Source organism: Triticum dicoccoides, chromosome 2A, assembly GCF_002162155.2.
Source record: "Triticum dicoccoides isolate Atlit2015 ecotype Zavitan chromosome 2A, WEW_v2.0, whole genome shotgun sequence".
NCBI lineage: Eukaryota > Viridiplantae > Streptophyta > Magnoliopsida > Poales > Poaceae > Triticum > Triticum dicoccoides.
Window position 1 is genome coordinate 394,046,256 of NC_041382.1, and position 10,939 is coordinate 394,057,194.

Sequence of the window (10,939 nt, forward strand, 5' to 3'; positions counted from 1 at the left end):
GGTACTGCGATAAATGCCCGAACTCATCCGGAACCTTTCCGATGTCCAAACATAGGCTTCCAATATATCGATCTTTACGTCTCTACCATTTCGAGACTCCTCGTCATGTCCGTGATCATATCCGGGACTCCGAACTACCTTCGGTACATCAAAACACCTAAACTCATAATACCGATCGTCACCGAACATTAAGTGTGCGGACCCTACGGGTTCGAGAACTATGTAGACATGACCGAGACTCATTTCCGGTCAATAACCAATAGCGGAACCTGGATGCTCATATTGACTCCTATATATTCTACGAAGATCTTCATCGGTCAAACCGCACAACAACATACGTTGTTCCCTTTGTCATTGATATGTTACTTGCCTGAGATTTGATCGTCGGTATCTAAATACCTAGTTCAAAATCATCACCGGCAAGTCTCTTTACTCGTTCCGTAATGCATCATCCCATAACTAAATCATTAGTCACATTGCTTGCAAGGCTTATTGTGATGTACATTACCGAGAGGGCCCAAAGATACCTCTCCGACAATCGGAGTGACAAATCCTAATCTCGATCTATGCCAACTCAATAAGTACCACCGGAGATACCTGTAGAGCACCTTTATAATCACCCTGTTACGTTGTGATGTTTGGTAGCACACAAAGTGTTCCTCCGGTATTCGGGAGTTTCATAACCTCATAGTCATAGGAACATGTATAAGTCATGGAGAAAACACTAGCAACAAACTAAACGATCAAGTGCTAATGATAATGGAATGGGTCATGTCAATCACATCATTCTCGAATGATGTGATCCCTTTCATCAAATGACAACTCATGGCTATGGTTAGGAAACTCAACCATCTTTGATCAACGAGCTAGTCAAGTAGAGGCATACTAGTGACACTATGTTTGTCTATGTATTAACACATGTACTAAGTTTCCGGTTAATAAAATTCTAGCATGAATAATAAACATTTATCATGATATAAGGAAATACAAATAAAAACTTTATTACTGCCTCTAGGGCATATTTCCTCCAGTCTCCCACTTGCACTAGAGTCAATAATCTAGATTACACACTAATGATTCTAACACCCATGGAGTCTTGGTGTTGATCATGTTTTGCTCGTGAGAGAGGCTTAGTTAACGGGTCTGCAACATTCAGATCCGTATGTATCTCGCAAATCTCTATGTCTCCCTCCTTGACTTGACCGTGGATGGAATTGAAGCATCTCTTGATGTGCTTGGTTCTCTTGTGAAATCTGGATTCCTTTGCCAAGGCAATTCCACCAGTATTGTCACAAAAGATTTTCATTGGACCTGATGCACTAGGTATGACACCTAGGTCAGATATGAACTCCTTCATCTAGACTCCTCCGTTTGCTTCATCCGAAGCAGCTATGTACTCCGCTTCTCACGTAGATTCCGCCACGACGCTTTGCTTTGAACTGTACCAACTAACAGCTCCACCGTTCAATATAAATACGTATCCGGTTTGCGACTTGGAGTCATCCGGATCTGTGTCAAAGCTAGCATCGACGTAACCGTTTATGACGAGCTCTTTGTCACCCCCATAAACGAGAAACATATCCTTAGTCATTTTCAGGTATATCAGGATGTTCTTGACTGCTGTCCAGTGATCCACTCCTGGATTACTTTGGTACCTCCCTGCTAAACTAATAGAAGGCACACATCAGGTCCGGTACACAGCATTGCATACATGATAGAGCCTATGGCTGAAGCATAGGGAACAACTTTCATTTTATCTCTATCTTCTGCAGTGGTCGGGCATTGAGTCTGACTCAACTTCACACCTTGTAACACAGGCAAGACCCTTTCTTTGCTTGATCCATTTTGAACTTCTTCAAAACTTTATCAAGGTATGTGCTTTGTGAAAGTATAATTAAGCGTCTTGATCTATCTCTGTAGATCTTGATGCCCAATATATAAGCAGCTTCACCGAGGTCTTTCATAGAAAAATTCATACTCAAGTATCCCTTTATGCTATCCAGAAATTCTATCTCATTTTTGATCATCAATATGTCATCCACATATAATATCAGAAATGCTACAGAGCTCCCACTCACTTTCTTGTAAATACAAGCTTCTCCAAAAGTCTATACAAAACCATATGCTTTGATCACACTATCAAAGCGTATATTCCAACTCTGAGAGGCTTGCACTAGTCCATAAATGGATCGCTAGAGCTTGCACACTTTGTTAGCACCTTATGGATCGACAAAACCTTCGGGTTGCATCATATACAACTCTTCTTTAAGATATCCATTTAGGAATGCAGTTTTCCATTTGCCAAATTTCATAATCATAAAATGCGGCAATTGCTAACATGATTAGGACGGACTTAAGCATCTCTACGGGTGAGAAGGTCTCATCGTAGTCAACTCCTTGAACTTGTTGAAAACCTTTCGAAACAAGTCGAGCTTTGTAAACAGTAACATTACCGTAAGCGTCAGTCTTCCTCTTGAAGTTCCATTTATTCTCTATGGCTTGCCGATCAACGGGCAAGCTAACCAAAGTCAACACTTTGTTCTCATACATGGATCCCATCTCAGATTTCATGGCCTCAAGCCATTTTGCGGAATTTGGGCTCATCATCGCTTCCTCATAGTTCGTAGGTTTGTCATGGTCAAGTAACATGACCTCCAGAACAGGATTACAGTACCACTCTGGTGCGGATCTTACTCTGGTTGACCTACAAAGTTCGATAGTAATTTGATCTGAAGTTTCATGATCATCATCATTAGCTTCCTCACTAATTGTTGTAGGAGTCACAGGAACCGGTTTATGTGAAATACTACTTTCCAATAAGGGAGCATGTACAATTACCTCATCAAGTTCTACTTTCCTCCCACTGACTTCTTTCAAGAGAAACTCCTTCGCTAGAAAGGATCCATTCTTAGCAACGAATATCCTGCCTTCGGATCTATGATAGAAGGTGTACCCAACGATCACCTTTGAGTATCCTATGAAGACGCACTTTTATGATTTGGGTTCGAACTTATCAGGTTGAAGCTTTTTCACATCAGCATCGCAGCCCCAAACTTTAAGAAACGACAACTTGGGTTTCTTGCCAAACCACAGTTCATATGGTGTCGTCTCAACGGATTTAGATGGTGCACTTTTTAACATGAATGTAGCCATCTCTAAAGCATAACCGCAAAATGATAGCGGTAAATCAGTAAGAGACATCATAGATCGCACGATACCCAATAAAGTGCGGTTACGACATTCGGACACACCATTACGTTGTGGTGTTCCAGGTGGCGTGAGCTACGAAACTATTCCACATTGTTTCAAATGAATACAAAACTCGTAACTCAAATATTCTCCTCCATGATCAGATCATAGAAACTTTATTTTCTTGTTACGATGATTTTCCACTTCACTCTAAAATTCTTTGAACTTTTCAAATGTTTCAGACTTATGTTCCATCAAGTAGATATACCCATATCTGCTCAAATCATCTGTGAAGGTGAGAAAATAACAATACCCGCCGCGAGCCTCGATATCCATTGGACCACATACATCAGTATGTATGATTTAGATAAATCTGTTGCTTGCTCCATTGTTCCGGAGAATGGTGTTTTAGTCATCTTTCCCATGAGGCATGGTTCGCAAGTACCAAGTGATTCATAATCAAGTGATTCCAAAAGTCCATCAGTATGGAGTTTCTTCATGTGCTTTACGTCAATATGACCCAAACGGCAGTGCCACAAATAAGTTGCACTATCATTATCTACTCTGCATTTTTTGGCTTCAATAATATGAATATGTGTATCACTACTATCGAGATTCAATAAAAGCAGATCACAATTCAGGGGTGCATGTCCATAAAAGATACTACTCATATAAATAGAACAACCATTATTCTCAGATTTAAATGAATAACCGTTTCACATCAAACAATATCCATATATAATATTCATGCTTAACGCTGGCACCAAATAACAATTATTCAGGTCTAAACTAATCCCGAACACTAGTAGAAAAAGGGTCAAACGTGCAGCACATTAGTGTCGGTTTGTATTAGAGCCGGCACTAATGTATACATTAGTGCCGGTTCCAACGGCTAGCCGGGCCGCTCTCATTAGTACCGGTTCGTGGCTAACCTTTAGCACCGGTTCATGCCACGAACCGGTACTAATGAGGGTGGTGGCAGGATGTTGTCAGTCTGGGCCCCCTCCAGCACCTTTAGTACTGGTTCGTGCCACGAACCGGTACTATAGGTCCTCCTGCATATAAACCCTTCGTCCAGCTCGCTCTATTCTTCCCCCTTTCCCCTCTCCTCTCCTCTCTGTTCTTCCTCTTCTCCCCTCGAGCTCATCACACAATTTGCCCAAAATTTGTCAAGATTTGAAGGCCCCCATCCATTCAAGTGATCACAAAGGTTAGCAACTTTGTCCTTTCATCTCTCATTGCTAGATTAGCTCTTCCCATGCTTTGTATAGTTACTAATTTGTGAGTTTAGTAATTTGGGAGGAAATATATATATGTGCTAGTATTTGATTTATATGCAATTTGAGGTCAAAAATAAAACTTAGTTTGCATATGTAGGTGTGGTTTACTTAGTGCCTTCTAAATCTCCGTCGTAACCACCGTCGATCGCCCGCACCGTCCCGTCACCGGCACCACCTTGTGGTGAGCCTCTTGTTCATGAAATTTTATATAAAAAATTGATGTTTGTGTGATTTGGATATATAGTTAATCATGTAATAATTATCTTACCCGTATGTTGTTTGTTATACATAGTGCCATGGTTTTGATATCCGTCCCCATCGGCCTCGTCCTTGTTATGATTCGGATGTGGTATATTCTCTTTTAAAACTATTTGTTGCATTTCGTGTTTATGACAAATATGCCCATCAAGTTGACATAGATATTTTTATGTAGGAGGTATGTGAACCGGAAATTCCAACCGACCCTATTGTCGAGAGGTTAAATTTAGTTGAAAGAGAAAACGAGTACTTGAAAGAAAAATTGAAAAGAATTGAGGGGGAGAAGATGGAATTGGAGTAGCATGTTGCCGATGTCGTCGATGATCACAAGATCGAGATGGAGAAAATGCGCTTGAAGAATATAAAGATTAGAAAATATGCCATCGATAGTGAGGCTTGGTATCATTATGCTGTTGGATCAATTTTTACCTTAGTTGCGATCTTGATCGCATTTGTTGTTGCATTTAAATGCTTTAGCTAGAGAGTTATTTGTTTGTTGCATTTAAGTGTTGTATGAACTTTACGTATGAACTTGTATTAATTTGGTCTATTCGGTGTTGTGTAATGAAGATGAGCCGGCAATGGATGTACGATGACCGATGCTCTCCCCAGTTCGTTGAGGGCGTGCATACTTTTCTGCTTGCGGCTGAGGCAAACAAGCGGGCGGATGGTTTTATGCCTTGTCCATGTGGAGAAAAATCGAAAGAAAGTATGGGAAGGAGTTTGCAGATGACGCAAGGAGCGTATGGTTTGGTCTAAGTGCAGATGGCATTAATCCTTTTGGGGAGCAGAGCAGCAACCATAGCACCTGGCCTGTGACTCTATGTTTGTATAACCTTCCTCCTTGGTTGTGCATGAAGTGGAAGTTCACTATGATGCCAGTGCTCATCCAAGGCCCTAAGCAACCCGGCAACGACATTGATGTGTACCTAAGGCCATTAGTTGAAGAACTCTTACAACTGTGGAATGGAACAGGTGTACGTGCGTGGGATGAGCACATGGGGGAAGAATTTGACCTAAAGGCGTTGTTGTTCGTGACCATCAATGATTGGCCTGCTCTCAGTAACCTTTCAGGACAGACAAACAAGGGATACCGCGGATGCACGCACTGTTTGGATGATACCGACAGTATATATTTGAATAGTTGTAAGAAGAATGTGTACCTGGGACATCGTCGATTTCTTCCGAGCAGGCATCCCGTAAGAAAGAAAGGCAAGCATTTCAAAGGTGAGGCGGATCACCGGACGAAGCCTCGCCACCGTACTGGTGCTGATGTACATGATATGGTGAAGGATTTGAAGGTGATATTTGGAAAGGGTCCTGGCAGACAACCTGTTCCGAAGGACGCGGACGGACGCGCACCCATGTGGAAGAAGAAATCTATATTTTGGGACCTGCCATATTGGAAAGACCTAGAGGTCCGCTCCGCAATCGACGTGATGCACGTGACGAAGAATCTTTGCGTGACCCTGCTTGGCTTCTTGGGCGTGTATGGGAATACAAAAGATACACCTGAGGCACGGGAGGACCAGCAACGTATGCACGGAGAAGACGGCATACATCAGGGTCATGCAAGCTACGCTCTTACCAAAGAAGAGAAGGAAATCTTCTTTGAATGCTTGCTCAGTATTAAGGTACCGTCTGGCTTCTCGTCGAATATAAAGGGAATAATAAACATGGCAGAGAAAAAGTTCCAGAACCTAAAGTCTCATGACTGCCACGTGATTATGACGCAACTACTTCCGGTTGCATTGAGGGGGCTTCTACCGGAAAACGTTCGATTAGCCATTGTGAAGCTATGTGCATTTCTCAATGCAATCTCTCAGAAGGTAATCGATCCAGAAACCATACCAAGGTTACAGAATGATTTGGTGCAATGTCTTTTCAGTTTCGAGTTGGTGTTCCCACCATCCTTCTTCAACATCATGACGCATGTCCTAGTTCACCTATGCGAAGAGATTAATGTTTTGGGTCCTGTATTTCTACACAATATGTTCCCCTTTGAGAGGTTCATGGGAGTCTTAAAGAAATATGTTCATAACCGTGCTAGGCCAGAAGGAAGCATCTCCAAGGGCCATCAAAATGAGGAGGTCATTGAGTTTTGTATTGACTTTATTCCTGACCTTAAGCCGATTGGTGTTCCTGAATCGCGGCATAAGGGCAGACTGGATGGAAAAGGCACGCTAGGAGGGGAACAAATAATATGTATGGACGGACATTCTCTCACTGAAGCACACTACACAGTTCTACAGAATTCCACCTTGGTGGCTCCGTATATGGATGAACACAAGAATTTGCTACACTCCAAACACCCGGAGCGGTCTGATGACTAGATTATACGTGAACAAACCAGGAGTTTCGCCAACTGGTTGCAGACATGTACCATGCATGATACCTCTATTGAAGATGACCTGTACTTGCTGTCCCAGTTACCATCTTCGAATATAATGACTTTCAAAGGGTACGAGATAAATGGTAATACATTTTACGCGATCGCCCAAGATAAGAAGAGCACCAACCAAAACAGTGGTGTCCGCTTTGATGCAAAAACCAAGACGGGAAAGGAAACATATTATGGTTATATACAGGACATATGGGAACTTGACTATCGACGTGGTTTAAAGGTCCCTTTGTTTCGGTGCAAATGGGTCAATATGACACGAGGCGGGGTAACGGAAGACCCGCAGTACGGAATGACAACAGTGGATCTCAACAATCTTGCGTATGCAGACGAACCATTCGTCCTAGCCAATGATGTGGCACAGGCTTTCTATGTGAAGGACATGTCTACCAAGCCAAGAAAAAGAAAAGATAAGGAAGCGAATGCATCGTACGATGAGCCAAAGCGGCACATAGTTCTTTCTGGAGAAACATCATGGGAGTGGATGACAAGACAGACAAGTCAGAAGATTATGAAAAGTTTGATGAAATTGCTCCATTCACAGTGAATATTGACCCGAGCATCCCGTTAAATGATGAAGATTTTCCATGGTTACGGCGCAAAGGGACACACGCGAAGAAAAAGTTTCACACCCAAAGATCTGGGATGTGATCGGCTTCACTATCATCACTTTCTTCTGTGTTACACACCCAGGAGGGAATGTCTGTAATAGTTAGGGTAGTTATGTGTTTTGGCATTAGAAACGCGAAGAAATTTTATGTGCAAACAAATTCTTTTCATGCATTTACTGATTTTTTTCCAGCTAAATGACCCTGAAATTGAAAAGCAATTCAAATGAACTCAGAAAAGGTTGAAAGTTGGCATGGTATCATAATTTCATACAAATAGCATGTGCAAGAAAGTAGAGAGGGTTACGGCAAAAACTGGATGCACTTCGTGTACAAAATGGACAATCTCTTTCGAAGTATCAGGGTTTCCGACGAAAACTGAACTGTTACAAAGGCATTTCATTTTTTAAATAACCTAAGCATTACTAAATTGAATATAATGATAAAATACACTAATATTAAACATAAGATAAAAGAATCACTGAAAAAACTTTTTTCAAAGTTAAGTTATTCACAAACTAGTGATTCACGCAAATTTCAAATAACTCAAAATTTAAACTATTCAAATTTGAAATCTACCGGCACTAACAGAAAGTTTGTAATTTTTTGTACCTAAAGCAAAAATATTCAAAGCAGCCTAAATAAATAAAGCAAAAAAAAATAAAGCAAAAAAAATTAAGAAAAAAAGCCCGCCTACTGGGCCAAAGCGGCCTGCATACGACTAGCGACACAACCTTTCGTTGGGCCAGGATGCAGGCCCGCGAAGGCCCAGTAGGCCCACAAGGCGAGGAGGACAGGTAGGCCCAGTAAGCCTGATTAGGAGAGGAGCTCGAGAGAGCTACCGTACTGGGGCTTATAAACCAGTGCGGTAGCCCCTCGACTAGCGAGGTGGGACTAAACTTCCGCACCGCACCTGCGCCAGTGCACCCCCTTTAGTACCGGGTCGTGGCACAAACCGGTACTAAAGGGGGGGCCTTCAGTACCAGTTTGTGCCACCACCCGGTACTAAAGGGGGTCGCTTCCCGCCGCTTGGCCTGGCCAAAACAGACCTTTAGTACCGGTTGGTGGCTCCAACCGGTACTAAAGGTGCCTTCTATATGTACAACTGCTACGAAAATTTCAGTTTCCCTCTGTTTTCGCCTCTGTTACGTCGTCTTCGTCGCCGTCGCCGCCGCCCTCGATCGTCTCCGACGTTGCCGCTCGTCTCCGTCGCCGCCCCCGTCCCCGTCGCCGCCCACGTCCCCGTCATCGCCCTCGTCTCCCTCGCCGCCCCGGGCCCGTCCCCGTCGCACCGTCCCCGTCACGCCGTCCCCGTCCCTGTCGCGCCGTCCCCGCCGTAGCCGCCCCGGCCGTCGCCTCGCCGTCGCCTCGCCTCGCCGTCGCCTCTCCTCGCCGTCGCCTCGCCGTCGCCGTCGCCCGCTGTGAGTCCTCCAGCCCCGAGCCCGTACACACACACACAAGCATTAGATAATTAGTCTTTAATTAGTTTAGATAATTAGTCTTTAATTAGTTTAGATTATTTAGATTATTATTTTGTATGTTTAATTAGTTTAGATAATTAGTGTTTAATTAGTTTAGATTATTGAGATTATTACTTTTCACTATTATATATGTATGAATGCATGTTAGATGGATATAATTAGTCCTTAATCAGTTAGAAATTAGTGTTATATAGAAATGTTAGAAATTAGTGTTATATAGAAATGTTAGAAATGTTAGAAATTTTAGTGTTATTTAGATTATTTAGATTAGCATAATTAGTGTTATATAGAAATGTTAGAAATTTTAGATATCAAAATCCAGTCATTAAAAAAATGTTACTTTTTGCGGGCATATAGCTAGTATTTGTTCTCGACGATGCCCGGCCCGTATCCTCGCCGTCGACCCGTCCGCGACGACGTCCAGCCGACCCATGTCCGGGACTGGGCTCCGCCGGGCTGGCTCTGGGAGGTGCTGCTTGGAGGGGCGCGCCGCTTGATGAGGAACCCGGCCGCGGGTCCCGTCGTCGACCCTGATCTCGTTTGGTGGTGTTCGCGAGGGCCAGTTTCGGTGCGGAGGGACCCGTCCCCAACGGAGGTGGTACATCGCCGTGTCAGGGAGGAGGACGAGCACGTCCAGCGCTACATGGTTGCGTTAGAGGGCGGCAGGTTCTCTAATACGTGGCAGTATCTTCGGGGATCTCACTTCAGCTATGATCCTGTGAGGGTTCCTTCTCTTTGGGTGTCCACCGCCCGCGCCGGAGGAACCGCGAGTGTCCTAGATTCTTCTGTAGTATTCGATCTTTATTAGCTAATAGCCAGTGATGTACTATTCAATATTATATATTATTCGAGACGATGTATTCGAGATTATATCTATTATTCTGGACGATGTATTCGAGATTATATCTATTATTCGAGACGATGTAATTTGAATACTAAATTGTTTTATATTTCTTTTGGATTAGTTAAACAAAAGCTATAGCAGACAATACCGACACAGAGGGAGAACAGACCATGTTTGATATGATACGCGGGCCAGATGATAATCAGAATGAAGAAGATTATGACGGCTCCGAATTTCTAAACAACACCGGCGAGGGTGATATGATATTCGATCGCGACGATGAAATTGATGAAGTCATGAACTATGATTATGACGATGACGAAGAACATGTTGATCCTGAAACAACAAACACCGGCGAGGTATATATATTTATATAAGCAGGCATCTGGTGATCATCACATGTTTTAAATGACTTGAAGATATATTAACGAATCGATCTTTGTTCTTTCAGCCATCCAGATCAGCAAATCTTCAGGCAAAATGACGAAACGAGGCCCGAACAAAAAGTTGAAGTCGGGCGTAAAGTACAATATCGAGGCATGCGGCCCTACTGGCAAACCATTAGCGCCTAAGAAGATTGCGGACAAGTTCGTTCGTCAGTGCGGAGTTCTTGTGAAGGACCAACTCCCGATCAAACTTCAAGAATGGAGAGCGCCAGCAAAGCCACGTCCAGATGTTACTTTTGTCGACAAGAATCAAAAAGATCTGCTTTGGGATACTCTCATGGAACATTTCAGCCTACCAGATCATTTCACAGAAGCAGATGTGCAGAAAGTCAAAGAGGTTGCTCTTAGGATGATGGCGATTGCATTCAAGAACTACAAGAATCGTGAATGGAACAAGTACGTCAAGGGAGAAAGGAAGACTCCAGTATTTAA